General features: G+C 47.9%; 1 pseudogene; it reads left to right on the top strand.

The window, feature by feature from the left end:
• Positions 1–19,354, top strand: part of LOC115082391 — a 98,424-nt pseudogene extending 79,070 nt beyond the window's left edge.
• Positions 19,355–20,661: the final 1,307 nt, after the last annotated feature.

The raw sequence follows: 20,661 nt of genomic DNA, 5'->3' as shown, positions 1-20,661 counted from the left end.
TTTGGGTTCAGGCTCATCCCAAACCCCCAATTAAATTTTATCAACCCACCTTCGGGACGAGGAGATAGGGGGTCGTCTGTCTCTCTTTGAGATCACGTTGGACAAATGAGTACTGGAAGTCATCCAAGAAGGATATGCACTGGAATTCTACAGCACTCCTCAGGACTCCTTGCCACTCCCAGCACAAGAAGCAGGCAGTGAAGATTACACTTCTAAGACTCCTCAGGTTGAGGGCTGTGATCCCAGTACCTAACCCCCAGGATTATACGGGACATTATTCCATCTATTTTGTCGTACCCAAATAGGAAGTGTTTTTTCGCCCCATCCTGGACCTGGTCCGCATGATGTCACTCAACGCAACAAAGGTAGTCTACATCAACCGCCAGGGAGGAACCAAGAGTCAGCAGGTGTCACAGGAGATAGACCTCCTTATGGAGTGTGCGGAAGTACATCTACAGATGATCTCAGCCTCCCACATCACAGGAAAAGATGTCAGAGCAGACTTTCTAAGTAGGGAGAGTCTGGATCCAGGAGAGTAGGGGTTGTCGACCAAAGCATCTCAACTGATAGTAGATCGCTGGGGCCTTCCATCAGTCGATCTGCTGGCCGCATCTCACAATACGAAGGTTCCTCGATTCTTCAGTCACAGAAGAGATCCAGATCCCTGGGAATCGATGCTCTTGTCCAGATCTGGCCGGAAGACGAGTTGCTATATGCGTTCCCTCCATGGCCCGTGCTGGGAAGGGTCATTTGCAGAATTGAACACCATAGGGGACTAATCCTACTAGTAGCTCTGGATTGGCCCAGGCGTCCATGGTATGTGTACAAGCAGAGGCTCTGGGTGGAGAAACCTCTGAGCCTCCCACCGCATAGGGACCTGTTACAGCAGGGACAGGTCCTTCACGAAGATCAGACTCAATTCTGTCTTACGGTTTGGCCCTTGAGAGGGCTCACCTATTGAAGTGGGGATATTCTACGGCAGTAACTGTCACCTTACTCTGTGCTCGGAAGTTCTCTACATGCCTAGCGTATGTGCGGGAGAGTATTTGAAGCCTGGTGCGAAGAATGCGGGATCCTACCTCGGACGGTCAAAATCCCACTTATTTTGGAATTTTTGCTGGACGGCTTGAATAAAGATTTGGACCTTAACTTCTTGAAGGTACAGGTAGCAGCTCTTTCCTGTTTCAGGGGTGAGGTGAATAGGGCCTCCCTGTCGGCTCATCCTGATGTGACCCGTTTCCTTAAGGGAGTGAAGCACCTTTGACCTCCCTTACCATTGCTGGTTCCCTTATGGAATCTTAATTTAGTACTGGATTTTTGGAAGGTCCATCCTTTCAACCACTGCGCAGTCTTTCCTTGCATTTATTTACTTTGAAAACGGTGTTCCTGGTGGCTATATGCTTGGCATGTTGCATCTCTGAATTGTAGGCATTTTCCTGCCGGGAACTGTTCCTCCGGATGACTCCAGGGGTGTTACAGCTATGTACTGTTTCATCCTTCTTGCCCAGGCTAGTATTGGAGTTTCATTTGAACCAGTCCATTTTGTTACCATCCTTAGATAAACTCAAGGACATGGAGGAATATCAGCTCCTCCATCATTTGGATGTCAAGAGACTTCTAGTGTGGTATCTGGAAGTCTCAGAACCGGTCCAATAAATGGACCGCCTGTTTGTCCTTTACAGTGGAAGGAAGCAGGGCGAACCAGCTTCGTAGGCTACCATAGCTAGCTGGATTAAGGAGGTGATCACGGGAGCCTATGTGGAGGCTGGAAAGCCATTACCTTCTCAGATTAGAGCTCATTCCACTAGGGCTCAAGTGGTCTCATGGGTGGAGGTCAGGCTGCTGTCTCCCGTCGATATCTGCTGGGCGGCGATGTGGTCCTCCTTGCACACCTTCTGCAAGTTTTATCGCCAGGATGTACAGGCCCGAGAGGATGCTGCCTTTGCACATGTGGTGTTGACTGGGCCCTGGGTAGCTTCCCACCCCAATCAGGAGTAGCTTTTGTTACATCCCTTTGGTCCTGAGTCCATCAGGCTATATGCTAGAAAATGGAGAAATTACTTACCTGATAATTTCGTTTTCTTTAGTGTAGACAGATGGACTCAGCATCCCGCCCTCGGCTGCTCAAGATCTGTACCATGGGTCCTCCCATGAAATGGGACTCGAATCCAAGGGAGCATGGATAAGTGTTCATCCAGTCCCTAGATTAAGGTACCTATATTCTTACTGGAGTTCAGTGTTTATGGTTGGTTGAGTACAGTATCGGTTATCTGTTTTTAAATCATATTTTTAATTATATTTTTAGTCATATTTTCAATTAAGTCCTTTAACTAGTATGTCCACAGTGGCTTTTGAAGAGAACACTGGAGAGCTAAAGTCACTGCAGGGATATATGTACGGTGATGTCAGCTTTGCAACCTCACTCTGTCTCCATCTGCTGGCAGGGGAGTATAACCCATTGGTCCTGAGCCTATCCGTCTACACCAGTAGTTCCCAACCCTGTCTTGGGGACCCCCCAGCCAGTCGGGTTTTCAGGATATCCACAAATTTTCTCATACATATTAATTGTGGATATCCTGAAAATCAGACTGGCTGGGGGTCCCCAGGTCAGGGTTGGGAACCACTGGTCTACACCAGGGAAACAAAATTATCAGGTAGATAATTTCTCCAGTGGAGGAGACACACTGGCCCTGAAGGTTTTCTGAGGTCCTAAATATTTTCTTTTCCTTTTTGGGATAAATGGGCATGTTATATGTACTTGAATTGAGATCAGAAATTAAAATATTTGATTTGACTTGGGTAGGCGAACTCTCAGTAATTTCACCATCTCCCAGCACTAGCTGGTAGAACGTTGGGAGGACTCTCGCGGCTCAGTACTGCGGCTTCATACATGATGGGGGGATTTCTGGAGAGTAGGGTACGGCCAGAACTTGACTGCTGCAGAAGGAGCTCTCTCAGCCCCAGAAACAACACTGCAAGTAGCCTGAGTGGCTTTGCGTTGGCATGAGGTGTGGGAGACATAACGGGGCAAGACTGGGATCTGTACATGATAACTGGAGGTAATGAGGAGTTGGAAAAAAAAAACCAAGAAATAGATTTGTTACTTCAGTTCCTGTTACTACACTACGCTTCTTACTATGTTGTTATAGGGGTTTGATTCCCCGTTATTGTACACCGTTCTTCCTCACCTTTGCACTTTGGATTCCTGTCCTTCTCCCTTCGCAGCCGTCACCACCTCTCGGTGGCCTCAAGCTACTTTTCCAGCTGAGGGCTGGATGAGAACCCGTCTCCATGTCCAAAGCCCTCTGTCGCCCCTTCTAGCTCAGTTGAGGCATCCGGTTTGTGCTTCTTCCACTAGCTCCGCCCCAGGGCCAGAGATCGTAACTTGGACCCCAACAGTCCCTTCGGATAAAAGACCCGGGCTTGGGTATCTCGCACCATTGCCGTGCGGATGCAACCAGAGAATAGGCCGAGACACCCCCCAAATCTGTCCCTCCTCCTTCCTGCAAGGAAATAAGTGGAATTTTATCTATTTTTTAATAAGTGCTCCAGTCAGCCGAACGTCCACCTGAGCAAACAGTTCTTCCTGTCGACCAAAGCGAAGGAGAAGTCGGACACCTTCATCAACCTCCGTGAGGTCATGAACCGATTCCACCTCCCGCCGGGGGAATACGCCATCGTGCCGTCCACCTTCGAGCCCAACAAAGTCGGGGACTTCTGCCTGCGAGTCTTCTCGGAGAAAAACACAGAAGCGCAGTACGTAGTCCTGGGTGGCTGGTTTGGGTCGTCCAGGGAAGGGGGGGGGGTGTGTGTGGGGGGGGGGGGGGGGCACACCCATTGAATTCTGTTGCCTCCAGACATTTGCAGCCATTACTGCCCGGTGACTCACTTCCACCTCTTTATATATATATTTTTAATTGCCCCGTTTTTCAGTCGCTGAGATAAGGTGCCTGGCGCCGCCTGGCGCTCGTCGCACTTCTCCTTTGCTGTGTTGCTTCCACTTTAGCTCACGGTCCCCTGGGTATCCTTTCTTTTCGTTTGCCTGGGGTGTAATTTGTCTTCTATAATTTCACGCTTTTTAAAAATTAAAATGGGAGGTGTGCGCCTTTGCCTTCCCTGAGTCCATTTGCAGCTGCCAAAAGTCACTTTTGGCTTTGTGCGTCAGGGTGACGTTTGCATGGCTTCTGATGAGGAGCAGCACAGCAGCGCCCCCCCCTAGTTTACTCGGATGAACAGTGCTGGGGGTGGATAAGTAGGAGGAGCTTTCAAAACCTTTAAAGACTAGTATTGCCCCAGGAATGAAATGGGGGAGCTTAATTTGGGTAGACCTTTTGTTTGTTTGTTTGTTTTAACTCCTGCTCCTTTGGACTTTCAGCTCAGTTGGTGCTGGCCTCCGATGGGTCCTCGGGCAGGACCAGTAGCTGTCACCAATGAGTGATGGCTGGGGTGACCCTCCCCTCCCGCTCGGTGAATGCTGCCTCACTGGCAGCCCCAGACCCAGCCCAGTCTGAGGAGGGGGTAGGGGCTGAACCCAGGTCCTCTGCACGGCAGCACGCAGCTCTGCTATTAAGCCACTGGGCCACTATTTTGTTCTCATTGCTGACGGAATTGGCCAGACATTTGTTTTTAAGTAGCCCTGCTGCTTTAGAATGAATTTTCCAATGTTCACGTGGAGCGGAGGGGGCTCAGCTGGCAGCACTTTGGGTTTTTTTTATTGTCCGGTGTGGTCAGCCGAAGCCTGGCGTGAGATTAGTAATCTGTCAGCCCTGGCTACCTGGTGGGTTTCCAGACCTTGCAAGACGCCGTGAACGTCAGAAGCTGTCCGCGTGCTCCTCAGTTTGTCTGGAACTGTAGTTGAAGGTTTTGCTTGAATAATATCTTTTGGAAATGATTTTTATTTTTTTTGGCTGGACACTAACGGGCAAAATTTCCTTTCCATTTGCAGAGTCATAGATCACGAGATTGAGGCTAACATTGAAGAGGTAACATTTTTGTCTGCTTTGTAAATGAGCAGCTCTCTTTCTCTCTCTCTCTTTCTCTCTAATACCACCCCCTTTCCTCTCTCGGGCACCTGGCATAACCTCTCTTGCACACACTCCGCAGAGCCTCTCCACCCCCTCCCTGCCCCGGGGCTGCTCCTTCCGTGTCCCCGTTTTCCCCCCTCGTTCATTTGACTCATGTCCTGCCTCATTCTTGCCGATGTCCTGTCTCTGTCTTCCCTGACACTGCTGCAGCGTTTCTCCCCCACGCCTTTCCCTCTACCCTCTCTCTCTCTGACTCCAGTAATGAGCGATGGACATCTTCCAGCAAGCTCCAAAATAGTCCTCCTATCAGCTGAGCACCTCAGAGATAAAAAAAAAAAACCAGGGCTGGGCCAGTCCTGTGACTCAGGGGCTGCACTGTGCACGGCCATGAAGAGGACCTGGCTCTGCAGCTTGCTCAGGTCTTCCACTTCCAGGGCCGGCGGGGGAGGGTGCAGCGGAGGGGGGGGGGGCGTCAGGGTGGGGAGGCTGCGGAGGTAGCACTAGCAGCACTTGGGGAGAGGGAGGCTCGGTCATCACTCATTAGTTAACACCCGGTGGCCAGACTTAGGGTCCCATGTTAGTTGGATGTATTTTTTGGTCCCCTGGCCCACGACTGTCACGTTTGCGGCCGGGCTGGGTCGGGGCTACAAAAAGAAGGGAGAGGGGAATCCCAGCCGGTGGTGAATGTAGGCTCGTGGCACTGGAGCCCAGTAGAAAGCTGGTTCTGAAAGCCCAAAGGATCAGGAAGAAACTGCTGGTACCAAAGGGGGCTTTGGGAGGTGGGGGAGGAAGCAAAGTGGATGAGCCGGACATAGAGTTCCTGGCTGTCCTGGGGGATGTGGGAGACCTGAGCGATCACAGCTCCGAGGCACCCACCCACTACGCACTAATCTCAAATTACCATCAGTGGGAGCAGACCAGGGCATCACATCCTGCAGAGAGCCTCTCACTACTGGTAGAGTGCCTGTCATCCCAACCGGCTACCAGTGCACTTTGTAATTTAATAGTCAGTGCCATGCGTGCAGCCATCTCCGGGGGAGGGAATTTGATTTTTTTTTCATCTGTAGGGGAGCTGTCAGACGTGATAGCAGAAGGAAACAACATTGTGATTGGTAAATAAGGGGAGAGGTCACATAGAGGCTCAGTGGGAAGAGCAGCTTGGCTCTCCCGATTCACAGATTCACTGCCTGCTCCCTGCCACCTCCGGATCCTTTCCCGGGCACAGCCAGCAGGATGGATTCGGTACCCGGATGCGTTGCGTGGAAGCGGTCGCCTGAATGCCGCCGCCTGCCTCATGTTTCCTCTCTTGACTTCGGTTACATGATGTGTTTTCTTCCTGTCTTTTTTTTTTTTTTTGCCAGCATGACTTGAGTGAAGATGAAATCGATCCTAACTTCAAAAAGCTGTTTGCGCAGCTGGCGGGAGAGGTGAGTAAAGTCTAGGCTGGAGCCGGGCAGAGCTCTGAAATATTCAGGAGCTTGAAGGTCCCTGGCGGCTGCGGGTGCTCGGGTGACACCAGGATCACTAACTAACTGCATTCCACTTTTTTTTTTTTTTTAAATCTATGCACACTTAGACCGATGGGCAGGTACAGTGCTGATTCCTCATTATCTGCCACTCTCTTATCCCTTCCTCCTTCCCGTTTTTTTCTCTTTGGCTTGTTTTCAAATGTAACTCTCCCACTTCCCTGCAGCCCCTAAAATATTCTTTCCTCTACAGCGTTTACCTCCCAACCTTTTTTTTTTTTTACTCTCGCTTACAAAGCCGCTCTCTCTGCTCCTTTCCAATTCGGCCCTCGTAAGGAAGATTCAGCCCTCGTGATCCTGCCTCGCTCCCATATTCCCTCCTCTGGCGGCCAATTCCCGTGGCAAGCTCCTGAGGGGGAGAGAGTGGCCGGCTGCATCCCTATAAGAAGGACGCTCACACCATTTCCTAAGGTTGTTTCCAGTTATTTGCATATTGCATCTTACTGTGTTTTTATTGTGCCCTCCTCCCCCCTGTTCTGTGAAGTGTAAAGGTGAGTAATCAACTTTGGACAATAAATAAATACCTTGCGCCCGCTCTCGGGCAGTTTTACAATCCTAGTATAATTTCAAAAGAAAAGAGTAGCATTGCCCCCATATGTACCAGTCTCTCAAAGGGGAAAAACAAATCCCTGTCCCCCATGAGGGATGTTATTGTTTGTTTTTGAATGCAGGAAATGTAATGCAGAAAGCAAAATGGTGATATCACCCTTTGCGCCCCAGCGGGGGTCCTGATGGGATGGCGTGAGCGTTCAGCTTTAAGAGGGTCTCCCAGCGCTGCTCCTCAACCAGCCACTAGATGGCGATGGTTATTTTATTTATTTATAAAACTCCGTGTGTGTGCATGTGTCCCCCTCCCAAAAGTGTTCAAAACGCACATAATGACACTAAAAAGCAACTGCTTGGTTCTCCCTTGCTCCAGGGACTGTGAGTGCTGCTGCATCCACCTGCACTGGGAGTGAAACCTAACCTCCCCCCTTTAACTGGCCACCAAGAACGAACATTTTTCCACATTGATCTTCCAAAAAGATGAATCTACCTCAGGGCTTCTCAGTGGGGCAGGTTTTTCTTTAGTTGCGCCCAGGTTTATTTTACTGTTTTAATTCTAAACCTCGTTGGAATAATTTCGAGGTCGGGGAGATGGTTTATAGATAAAGAGATATTATTCCTTGATATGTTTTTATATTCCGCTACCTGCAAGCAGCCCAGAGTGGATCAGATGAATGGGGCAGGTGAAGCAGTGTCCTGCTCAGTCACCCGGATGTGCATTTTGACAGTTTGCATAACCTGGCATGTGTTAATGGGTTCCTATGCATGTGTTCGTGCTGGGACCCGGCAGCCAGTTCTGGCTGCCAGGATCCCTCTGAAACGTGTGTGTGTGTGTGAGAAACTGGAAGATGTTTAAATGCAGTTTTCCAATCCGCTATTCATGATTAGCCAGCAAAATTGGTTGAATAATTAACAATGGGCAGAAAATCCAAGACAGTTGCAAGCATTTCTTCTTGGAGAGGAGAGGCAGACTTTTAACCCCTCTCTTGTGTGCTAAGCTTTTTTTTTAATTTGTTAGGAACACTCTCTTATTATTTACAGCTCTCTCTCTTTGCACCATGTCTCTCTACAGGATGCTGAAATTTCGGCCTTTGAACTCTGCACCATTCTAGAAAAAGTGATGTCCAAATGTAAGTGCTCTCCCTGCTTCTGGAGTCCCTGATACTGAAAGGATGCAGCTTTCCTCACGAATGAGTGCACATTGAATCCTTGCTTAGTGTAATATTTTTTGCAAATGGGTAATAATTATGTGCTGTGGGCTGTAAAGTGCCCTTTTTCCTAAGTACATTGGGGCTCAATATATGCATAAATGAATATTCATGATCTTATGTGTCTGTGCACTGGGTGGAGAGGAGGTAGAAAAGCCAGGGAAGGGCCAAGCCATGTTTGACTACCCTTCGTATCATTTCTGAACGGAATGTGACTACCCAGATGCCACCTGTATGAGCTGCTCCATTCTAACATCTGAATCCAGCACCAAAGAAAACATCCACTTAGGATAAACCTTGGCCCTCTCTATGCAGAAGAAAGCGCAGATACTGTAGTAGCTACAAAGAGAAGTTTCTTACACAGCTTAATTGCACTGGAAACCATTCATCCTATGCTTCAGGATACTGTCCATGCTCTGTCCAAAACTGTTAGCATATCACTTCCAAATGCATAGCTGGACTGATTTGGGGGTCACAGACAAAAGGAATGAGCTCTTCCATCTTAAGACAAGTAAATCAGTTGTGATTTATTTAATTTGTATTCCACCTTTTTAAACTTCAAAGCAGATTTCACACACACACACACACACAGGTACTGCAGGTATTTACATGTTCCAGGGGGCTCTGGGGTAATGGAGAGTAAAGTGACTTGCCCAAGGTTACAGGGAGCAGGAATGGAATTTGAACCCTGGTTTCCATAGTTCATAGCCCACTGCTCTAACCACTAGGCCACCTCTGGCTGAGATACAGCTTTAGTCGCAAAGAATACCAAAAGTGTCCAAATTAATATTTCCTTCACCAAGCACCTTTAAGTGAATATGCATACTGGGCTTCATCGACCTTCATGTACATATCTGTACATAGCATAGCTCTGTACAGATTTTACCGGGCTATGTGAACAAAGCGGCTTCCATGTACAAAGCTAAGTAACATGACTGATAAGATTCGGTATCACGATTTATAAGACCACATTACAGGTGGCGTTCACATGAGAGGATTTGCAAGTTTAAAATATAACAAAAATTATACATCAGTATTGACCAATGATTAAATATAAGGTGGAGTGTGAAAGTGAAACTATGCTATACGATGAAGCCTACGATGAAGGTCAATGAAGCCCAGTATGCATATTCACTTTAAAGGTGCTTGGTGAAGGAAATATTAATTTGGACACTTTTGGTATTCTTTGTGACTATAGGTAATAGTTACCATTGGACCTACTCAGAACTATCATCAGTTTAAGGTCTGTGGGTAAAGTGTTGAGATACAGCTTTAACATCTAAAGAACGGATGGACCCCTGTGTTCCAGAAGCCTGTGGACTACAACATCTCGGGCTGGTCCTTGTGTTGGTCGGGTAAACTCCAGCCCCAGTGCAGGTCTTAGGACTCAGCAACCAAGCAGAGGGAAGGCTTTAGAGGAGCTGGGAAATCAGAGTGAGCCCTGGACCGCGGGACTGACTGTCTGGCCTGGCAGCCCAGCACACTGCAGGTGGCATTGGGTCTCTGATTCCCCTCACTGGGCTTCCACCATCATCTTGTGCTCGCCGCAGGTCCTGTTTGGAAAGAAGCCACCGTGTCTTCATTGTGAATCTCCGTGCATGCTGCAATAAAATCTGACAGCAGCGGAGCTCTCCACTCACGTGACAAACTGTCTTTTGTGTATTTCAGGCCCAGACATTAAATCCGATGGCTTCAGCATGAATACTTGCAGAATCATAGTGGAGCTGCTGGATGTATCTTTATGCTGCGCAATTATATTTTTATAACCTGTGATTTTGCACATAACACGATACTTCAGTTTGTGGCACTCCTTTCCCCCAAAGTGCAATAATCCTTAAAAAAAAAAAAAAAAAAAGGCTAAAATCAGCATTCAGAAACCCTGTGTCTGCAGCTTCCCCAGCCGTCCCAGGAAGTGGAAGGACCTGAGGCACATCCTCTGCAAGGCGGCCATGCAATCACCAAGCCACTGGGCTGGCCCAGAATGCCTTGTTTCTGTGTGGCCAAAAGCCCACATATTATGAAAATGCACACGGACCTTTCTGGAGGCCAAAACATCACTTACCCAGGATAAGGCTAATTTAGGCAGGTTCGCCCTTATTTTTTTACCCACGTAAATGGACCTTCGTTTTTGAAGGTGTAACATTGTGCCTCCGCCCCTCGCTAGGCGTCAGAAGGAGTGGCCAGCACGTGATGTATGCAAACGGTAACAAACAAAATGGCCAGTTTAGTTGCAGTTTGGTCTGTGGGAGGGAGGGGGCTGAGTTAGCCCTGATAATTTAGGGAATGTCCCAATCTCGCTCCCAGGAAGACTTCCACTCACTGTGGAGAAACGGCCGTGCAGACAAAGCCCAGCATGTTTGCCTTCACCCAGCGAAACGGCTTTGAGAGTCACCCGCAGGAACAGCATGACCACACAGAGCGTCCAGAAATCCTTTAAAATGAATCTATTTCCTCCGCTTAAGGTTAAATATTTATCCTCTCTCCTGTGAAATTTGTTGCGTGAAAGAGGCTTTCAGTCGATTGGGTTTATCCCGTGCGTTCATCTTGCCAGTAGTGAAGCTTCTGCACGATGGACACACAGCGTCCTGGCCGAGGGCAGGGATCTCCAGGCCACGTCCCTCCTTGGCCTCTGTGATAGAACTGATTTCCCTCAGGCTTTCTGCGCACGCGGGAGGTCCATTGCACGCGCGGCCCTGTCCTTTCCTGGCACGCTGAGATAATCGCCGAACAGGCTGCCTCGCCCACGTGAGGCCGCAGCGCTCCACGTGGAAAGGATCTGCCAGTCAAAGAGTGCGTCCACGTCGGTGCAACTTAACTGCCACCGGGAGGGAGCTGCAGATGGCACGGCTAATGCTTGTCAATGTTAGACACAAAAAGTGATGCTATTACATAAGAACATGCCATGCTGGGTCAGACCAAGGGTCCATCAAGCCCAGCATCCTGTTTCCAACAGAGGCCAATCCAGGCCAAAAGAACCTGGCAAGTACCCAAAAACTAAGTCTATTCCATGTAACCATTGCTAATGGCAGTGGCTATTCTCTAAGTGAACTTAATAGCAGGTAATGGACTTCTCCTCCAATAACTTATCCAATCCTTTTTTAAACACAGCTATACTAACTGCACTAACCACATCCTCTGGCAACAAATTCCAGAGTTTAATTGTGCGTTGAGTAAAAAGAACTTTCTCCGATTAGTTTTAAATGTGCCCCCCTAGTGTTTGTGATAGCATCCAAAAGTCTCGAGCCAGTGGCTGCTGTTTGACCTGCTGCCTCAGGCGGAGGAAGCCACATACGGTGCTGGAGCTGAAAGTGGCTGACCGGCTCTTGGACAGCCCGTGGCAGTGCCGTGGATAGTCGGAGTGTCCCATTGGGAGGCCGGTGAAATTGAGATAATAGTCGTAGGTTTGCTGGCACACGCTCCAAGCCCATCCCCCATCCTCGGTAATAATCGGAGCATTACTAATTATGAACCATGCTGGGGGCAAGAAGAGGACAAGAAAGCGGGTTGCACAGAAGCTAGAACAAACATGAGTTGGTTGGTTCCTAAACACGTGGAGGCTATTTTTGACTCGAGCACACACTGATGTGGATTACCTTAAATCCGGCGCCTGTTAATACAGCGGGCGGGCCCTTAAAGTGAACGAGAGAGAGAGTAGAGTTTGGCCTGCTGACGTGTGACAGACACACGGTAGGAGATGAGAACAAAATGCGATCTTCACTAGCTAACTGATGAGGGGGGGGAGTCCTAAAATTCAGTCACACTTTGATTTATTACTTTTGTTTAAATAAAATAAGAGGGGTCAGCCCAGTGCACTGCCATGCGGAAAGTTTCCAGTTGGGCCTGGAGCGACTGGGAGTGGGGATAAAGTTAAGAAAAGGAACTATGAAAGGGCAGGTAGCCAAAGGTATAAAGAAGAACGTTCTGGATGTGGCCCAGATTCAGGGCCATGAAGGCAGCCCTGATGCCTTAGGCCCATTCAGGGCCGGATTTAGGATTTTTGCACTCAGAGGCGAGGGGAGGGAGGGAAGATCAGAGAGGGTGGGGGAGAGGTGCTACCCCTGTCCCAGAGAGCTGGAGCAGGCTCCTCCTTGGCTCAGTTGCACTCCTCTTTGGCCTGGATATTTGTGGGCGTCTTAGGAATTGCCTTTCCTAAATCCGAGCTTGGGGGCCGAGGCTGCTAGGAATAGCGGCAGTGAGCTGACATTGAAGGCCCATGGTGCCAGGATCCCTGTGCTGATTCCTATTGCGTTGTGAGAAAAGGAAGAAGTAAAAGTGAAAAAAAAAATACATTAAAAAACCCCAAAAGTTTATGCTGGGGAACCTCTTCTCTCTTCAGAGTGAAAATGAGCTCTGGGGGTTTTTTTTCATTTTTAATATGCATTAATTAATCGACAACGTATAACTCAAAACAAGTTCTTTCCCCTATTTTCATCACAGATCATTTAAAAATGTTGCTGTTCACGTTTTTTATTGCACTATGGCAGTAGTGGTAATAACAATCAGACTAAGTGGTGCATTTTCAGAAATCTTGCACTTGGTGCTGCTGTATTAAGCTGCAGTGCTGGCACCAGGGTGCGCTATTTCTGTGATAAGGCCCAGCCTCGTTAGTTTAGCGCCAGGGGTCGTAGGGCCCATGCCCATTTGCCGTTATTCTTAAACTTGATGGAAAAACTGTGGTTTTCTGCTGTCGTTTTTCCTTAACTTGCATTGCCCTCCAGTCGGATGGAACAGGCAAACTGGGGCTGAAGGAATTCAATATTCTCTGGACGAAGATTCTGAAATACCAGGTGAGATGATGCGTATGTCCTCTGTGCTGCAAACCCCCCCGAAAGCAGAGCTTGGTTATGACTAAACGCAAGATTTGTGTCCCCAGAGTCTACCATAACACATCCTTGCAACCAGGAGCATGAAAAGTACATCCTGCCTTTAGGGGATTCATCTATACAAAAAAGTGGCCAACTCCACTCCTCGAGAGCCACAAGCGGGCCTATTTTTTTTTCAGGATATCCTCAATGAATATGCATGAGATAGATTTTGCATGCACTGCCCCTGTTGCATGCAAATCTCTCTCATGCATATTCACTGAGGATATCCTGAAAACCTGGCCTGCTTGTGGCACGCCAGGCCCGGAGTTGGCTTCCCCTGATCTATGCTGTCTTCCTCCTTACCTGACGGGAAGACGGGAGGGGAAGAGAATATGATAGAAACATTCATAGGAAGCTGGAGAGAGGCCCTGAGGAAATTCTTCCTTAATAGGAGAGGTGGTGAACTGGAATAGCTTACCAGCAGAATTAATGGAACCAGGGCGCCCTCCGGTCTCCTGCGATTTCATGACTGCGGTAAAGGCTACAAAATTCAGCCCTTGCTGTGGAATTGGCCTGACCTGGCCAGATTGCTCCTGGAGACCAGGGGCTGGGCCCTGCCCAGAAGCAGCATTGGTAGCAGTGGAATGGCAATGTCCATGCATTGCTTCCCAGCGTGGCTGCCCTACTGAATCTACCTCCAAAGGTAGCCAGATAAGTTTATCCGGCTAACCTTGCTCTCCGGACAGCGACTGAATATGGACCTCCCTCCGTTTTCTTTGAGTCCCGTGCTTTTTTTTAGCCCTCGTGGGATTGTGATTGACTTCATTCCCATCCTCTTTCCACTGTGGTTCCTCTGTGCTTATCCCACACCTTTTTTTTTTTTTTTAATTCTGCTACCTTTTTTGTCTCCATCACCTCTTCCAGAAGGACATTCCAGGTGTCCTCCACCCTTTCTGTGAAAAAAAATATTTCCTGACATTGTTTCCAAAGCCTTCCCCCCCTCCGAACTTCACATCATGACCCTTAGCTTCTACAACTTCCCTTGGTGCTGCAGAATTGAAAAAAAAATGCCTGGGATAAGGCTACAGGACGTAAATGAGTAAGTTTAGTTGCATGTCAGGTGGGCAGTTCTGTAAAAGGCTATTTATGCACTTTACATTGTCTTTGAAAATTGCTTTCGATGTTACTGTCTTACCTCCAGGTTACCCTTTAGCATCTTCTATCCGGTCTGGGCCATCTCCTCCCTCCCCTCCCCAGAATGCGAGTCTTTCTCACTGCATCCTGAAAAGTCATATTCGTGTCTTACAGAAAATTTACAAGTGCATCGATGTGGATCACTCTGGTCTCATGAACTCCTACGAGATGCGGAAAGCCTTGGAAGAAGCAGGTGAATAAGACACAGACTCAATTCCCTTCTCTTTCTTTTTGTCTATTGTACATCTTATTTTAAACTTCTCCAGCTTCTTCTTGACTAAAGGATACTAAGAAACTAAATTTCAGTTGGCATATATTGCCCAAGAGGAGACCTTTTCAGACCAATTAGCCAATTGATTCCTTGATTTGCCTGTTAATAGCGCAGTAACATAGTAAATGACAGCGGATAAAGACCAAAAGGTCCATCCAGTCTGCCCAGCAAGTTGCTTTTCTTGGTAACTGCCGCTCCGTGCAGGTTACCCCGTGCCTACTGTTACGGTTAGTAACTGGTGCTCTGGGTAAGTTGTCCCCTTGCAGAAGTGTTACTCCTAAAGTTAATATAGGTTACCTCGTTTTATCATTTCCATCCTCTGTGCTGGAGGGATCCACAGGGCTTATCCCGTGTCCTTTTGAATTCCATTATCGTTCTCATCTTCACCACCTCTTCTGGGAGGGCATTCCAGGCATCTACCACACTCTGGGGTAGATTTTCAAAGGGATACGCGCGTACCCCCCGAAAACCTACCCCAACCCCCCCCCCTGCACGCACTGAGCCTATTTTGCATAGGCTCAGCGGCGCGCGCAAGCCCTGGGACGCGCATAAGTCCCGGGGCTTTTGTTCGCGCCTGGTGCGCGAACAAAACGCGCCGCGTATGTTTTTAAAATCTACCTCAGCATGAATAAATATTTTCTGATGGTTGGTTTCTAGTCGACCCCCTTGGAGTTTCATACTGTGACCCCTAGTTCTGCAGTTTTCTTTCTGAGGGAAAAGATTTGATGGCCGTGCATGATTAAAGCTGTCCGGTCTCTGAAAGTATCATATCTCCCCTGCACCTCCTCTCCTCCACAGTATAGCACATTTACTGTGGATTCTTCAGCCTCTCCTCGTAGGCCTTCCAGTGAGGAGAGGCTGAAGGATCTAAATATGTACACCCTGGAGGCACAGTCGGCCTCTCTCTGTAAGCCGACCTTTAGGGAAAACCTTCTGTAGGGCCTAAACGCTAAGGCTTGTGACAGGTTTTATTCTTTTCCCATTTATATCTGTTCCTTGGTTGTTTACATGAAAAAAGGTATGGATGAAGCAGGTGAAGGAAGCAGGAGCTGCATCAGAACCAAGCACTACAAGTAAAATTGTTCTGTAAATTGGTAATGGAACCCACACGGCAGGGGGGTGATACCGGACCTGGTACTTACCAACGAGGACATTCTCTGATACAGTGGACGCTGATCTGGGATCCAGTGATCACCGGAGGGTGTGGTTCAGTATCAGAGAGCAGGAGATGAAGGCAAGGGTCCTAGACTTCAAGGAAACTAACTTTGTTAAAATGAAGGCGTACCTCAAGGTGGGTGGGAAAAAGCAGGGAATAGAAAATAGCAGCGGGCAAAACTAAAAGGAAATATTACAAGGGGAAGTAACCTTTTTGTTAGGAGAGTAAATATAGGAAAGAAGAAATAGAGACTGCTATGGTTTTCTAATGAAGCTGAAAAGGTAAGGGAGAAAAGGTTAGTGCTTATAAATTCTAAGAAATTGCAGAAAAAGGAAGACAGGTGGCAATATCTGGAAAAGCTAAGAGAAGCTGGGAAAATAGGAATGCAAAATTTAAAACAATAGAAAATAGAATAAAATGGTGAGGGGGACAAGATTTTTTTTTTTTTTTTTTTTTTAGATATGTTAGTGATAGAAGGAAGTGCAAAAGTTGCATTTGTAAGACAGAGGTGAAGGGGAGGAATGTGTAGAGGCTGGTGAGGAGAAAGCCAAATTGCTTAACAAATATTTCTGTTCGGTGTTCACGGTGACAGGACCAGGAGCAGGACCACATAAAACAAACACAAATAAGACTGGAAGTGAGGTGAACCACAATCTGTTATTAGAAAGGTGTGTTCATGAAGTGCTGATTACATTTTTTTTTAAACTTTTTTTTTTAAAATTTATAGTCCGCTTTCCTGATTTGAATTAAATTGCTCAAAGTAGCTAAGGTGATGAGACCAGATGGGATACATCCAAGGGTATTTAAGAGAACTTAAAGTCCTGACAGTTTCAATGATTGACCTTATCAATACTTCTCTAGAGTCAGGAATAGTTCTGGAGGACTGGAAAAGAGAGGATATGGTTCCTATTCATAAAAGTGGAAGTAAGGGGGAGGCTGGGAACATCAGGCTGGTTAGTCTGACCTCTCTGGTGAGCAGATTAATGGGATCACTGCTAAAACAGAGGATAGTGCAATTTCTGGAATCCAGTGATTTGCAAAAACCAAGGCAGCGTGGTTTTACCAGAGAGCGATCTCATCAGACAAATCTGCTCAATTTCTTTGAATAGGTGACCATAGAGTTGGATCAAAGGAGAACGCTAGATGTAATATACTTGGATTTCACTAAGGCCTTTGACATGGTTCCGCATGGGCAACTTATAAATAAATTGAGGGCCCTTGGTATGGGACCTAGAGTGACTGTGTCGGTTAGAAACTGACTGAGTGGGAGGTGACATAAGGTGGTGGTAAATGGAGTTTTCTCTGAGGAGGGCGGTGTTACTAGAAGTTTGCCTCAGGGATCGGTCCTTGGATCGGTTGTTTTCAGCATTTTCATGAGTGACATAACGGAAGGATTGTGGGGAAAGGTTTGTCTTTTTTGCAGACGAAACAAAAATCTGCAACAGGGTAGACAGCCTGGATGGTGTGGAAACCATGAGGAAAGACCTAGCAAACCTCAAGGAATGTCTAGGGTCTGGCAGCTAAAAGATTTAATGCAAAAAAAAAAATGCAGAGTTATGCATTCAGGCTGCAAAAACGCAAGGGGGAGGTACAGTATTGGAGGAGAGATTCTTCTAAGCTCAAAAGAAGAGTGGGATCTGGATGTCATCCTCTCTGATGAGCTTAAGGTGGCCAAACAGATAGGTAAAGTGACAGAAAAAGCCAGGAAGATGCTTGGCTGCATAGCGACAAGAATGGTCAGCAGAAAAAGGGAGGTGATATCACCCCTGTATAATCCCTGGTGAAACCTCACTTGGATTACTGTGCACGATTCTGGAGGCCGCACCTTCTGAAGGATATAAATCGCTTGGAGTCGGTCCAGAGGGAGGCGACTAAAATGATTACCGGTCTTCGTTCTAAAGCATATGGGGGCAGACTTGAAGACCTAAACATGTATAACCTAGGAGGAAAGTTGTGATGGGGCGATATGATAGAAACATTTAAATGCCTCCAAGGTTTCAAAAGAGAGGAGGCTCTAGAATGAGAGGTCATGGGATGAGGGTGAAAGGGGGTAGACTCAGGAGTAATCTTTGGAAATATTTCTTTAAAGGGAGGGTGGGGGATACATGCAACAGCCTCCCAGTGGAGATGGGGGAAGACAAAACCAGTATCTGAATTCAAGAAAGCAGGGGATAATTACAGGGGCTCTCCGAGGGAGTGATGGGAATTGCAAAGCCAAATGAGTTGGGCGGATGGGCAGACTGGATGGGCCATATGGACTTATTCTTCTGCTGCCATATTTCTCTTTCTGTGCCAGAGGCCAAAAACCTTCGTGCGGGAGAGGAGGGAGCTAATGTTCACAGCCCTGGCTTGTGATTCGGGACACAAGTTCAAAGCTCACTAATACCACTGTCTCTCTGAGGGATCCTGATCACGTTATTTTGTCCCCCTCTGTGCCTCAGTCACTGTGTGACCTTGAGCAAGTCATTTTATTCCACTGAGCTTCAGAGATTTCTCATAAAAGCAAGGTGCTTGTCTTAAGCTGACTTTTCCAGTTATCATATTTAAAAAAACGAGCTACCCCCTCTTAATGGCCTGAGCTTTTAATCTCCTGACAAATACATTTCTTACAGATAAAACTAGAATGAGATGTGCTTTACTTGTGGAGTTACTTGATGCGATCTAGGGACACTTGCGTTGGGCAAGCACCGAGTGAGAGGGGAAAATTGGTCTCCTGCCCTGCACAGTCAGAGGGGGATCTGCAGAAATCATCCAGACATCCACAAGGCAAAACACCTCGCACTTTTATCAGGTTACCGGCAGGTTCACAGCCCCATAACATTCAGCACACACCAAGGATTCCAGCGACCGAACAACTCGTCCAAGCTACACAGAAGAGAAGACCAGCAAGGGCCTAAAGATCTCCCTGTGCAGAGAGACACCATAGCTCGGCAGCACGGCAGGGCAGAGGAGACCCCTTACACATGCACCCAGCCCAAAGGACACATCATTGGAGTATGCACACACACGTGTAAAAAAAACATGCATCCCTCCAAAATAATTTGTTCTAATGTTAGGCATTTACTTGCATGGAGTCTTTTAAGCCGTGCATATTATCCAAGTTGGAGTGACACCTGCAGAGATGGTCTTAAAACCTTCCAGGCAACCTCAGATCTGCGGAAAATCCGGCAGCCCTTCCATTCTATAAGAAGTTCCAAAATCTCATTCTAGAGACCCCCAAAAACAGGTTGTGTTTTCAGGATATCCCAATGAATACACTCATTTGCAACAGATTCATTTTCAAAATATGGTTATCCTGAAAATGAGAGCTTATTAAAATGCAAATATGTAGAATTCTTTTAGGCTCAGTGGTCTCTCCGTGAGTGCGCTAAATCAAAATGTTTAGCTGTTAACTGGGTGAATTCTGTGCACTGACCTTGCAGGACCCTTCCTACTCTTGTTACAGAAGCAGTTGATGGAAGGACACTATCTAAAATGTAATGGTGCGTTTTATTTTTATCTTCGTAGGCTTCAAGTTGACCTCTAACTTGTTCCAGCTGATTGTCGCCCGGTTTGCTGATGAAGATCTCAATGTGGATTTTGATAACTTTGTCAAATGCCTGATTCGGCTGGAGATCATGTTCAGTAAGTCCATCTGTCCCCTGCTCCTTGCTGTGGTTTCCAGAGTCAGGGTGTGGGACAGAAGAGGGGGAGAGCAGGCCTCAGGCACAAAATGAATGTAATGTTTTGGCCGGCTGCGGGATAGCCCACGACCGGCCGCCCTCACCTCCAGTCCTCCACGCCACCGAGGCAGAGACACTGTCCGCCCAGCTCCCCGGGGCCTCCTAGGTGCGTGGGCAGGAAACACTGCAGCTGGCGCTCCATGACAACAGCAGCGGTCCAGCTGTTTAAACCTTGGTCGCGCTCCAGTGCTTCACCTCGGCAACAGGTCCTCCTTCCTGCTGTGAAGTGCGTGTTTCTCTCTCATTCCTGTTGGCCTTTGGCCTGCTTCTTTCTGCCCTGCCTTGCTTTGTGTGCCTTGTCCTGCCTTTCCTTGGGGTTCCTGCCTGGTCTTGTTTGCAGTCCTCTGCTCGATTTCTGGTTCTGAGCCCAGCTTTGGATACTACCACCTGCCCCCCCTTAGCTTGGAACCTCGAGCTAGTTTCCTGCTGCCTGCCCCGACCTTGACCCGGGCCTGGACGCCCGTCGCTTGCTGCCGGCCCTGACTACTGCCCGAGACTCGACTTCGCCAGATCGCTCCTTACGGGACTTTCACTTAAGACCTGCTGGCCCCTGGAGTGCAAGGGCCCAACTTGCGGGGAACATTGCTGGCACATGAAGCTCTTGCCTCCAATCCTCCAATCCAATCGGCGTGGGCCTAGTAGGTGCTCCTGCTGGGTTGTGTCAACCGTGCCTCAGCCCAAGGGCTCACGTCCATGACACCAAACTCGTCCTGGTTTTCCTTCTCTTCTGTGCAGGATTCAAGAGTTAGGATTTATGTAAGGAAAGTAAGACTAAACGTAGGCAAAGCCAGAGTTACTGTCGCTACTTCAGAGACAGGCACTTGGGACATTCCAGCTTCTGAAGCCGCCCCGCTTAGGTGAGCCTTTAATGGAACGGTCTTAAAGGGAAAAAAAAACACTCAAAGGGAAGTTAGCCGGAGGAGGGAGCATGTGAGAGCAGAAGCTCTCTTCCCTAAGGTGGAGAAGTCTTTGTTTCCCCAGGAGAAACGAAAGAAGAAACCCTCTCAGGTTTGGGGAAAGTGCTCACCACTGGAAGAGGAGAAAGAGTATGGCTGGCCTGAGCCTTACTTTCAGAGGACCCATCCACCGCAATGAGGTGCACAGGAGAGGAGCTTGGTGGGAGAGTTATTTGGGGAGCAGGATTTCCAAGCATTGGGTCTCCTGGAAGGAATCGTGACAGAGGAAATCCTCTGTGGAGTGAACAGAGGA

Source organism: Rhinatrema bivittatum, unplaced genomic scaffold (genome assembly GCF_901001135.1).
Source record: "Rhinatrema bivittatum unplaced genomic scaffold, aRhiBiv1.1, whole genome shotgun sequence".
NCBI classification, from domain to species: domain Eukaryota; kingdom Metazoa; phylum Chordata; class Amphibia; order Gymnophiona; family Rhinatrematidae; genus Rhinatrema; species Rhinatrema bivittatum.
This window is presented reverse-complemented; position numbering and strand designations above follow the sequence as displayed.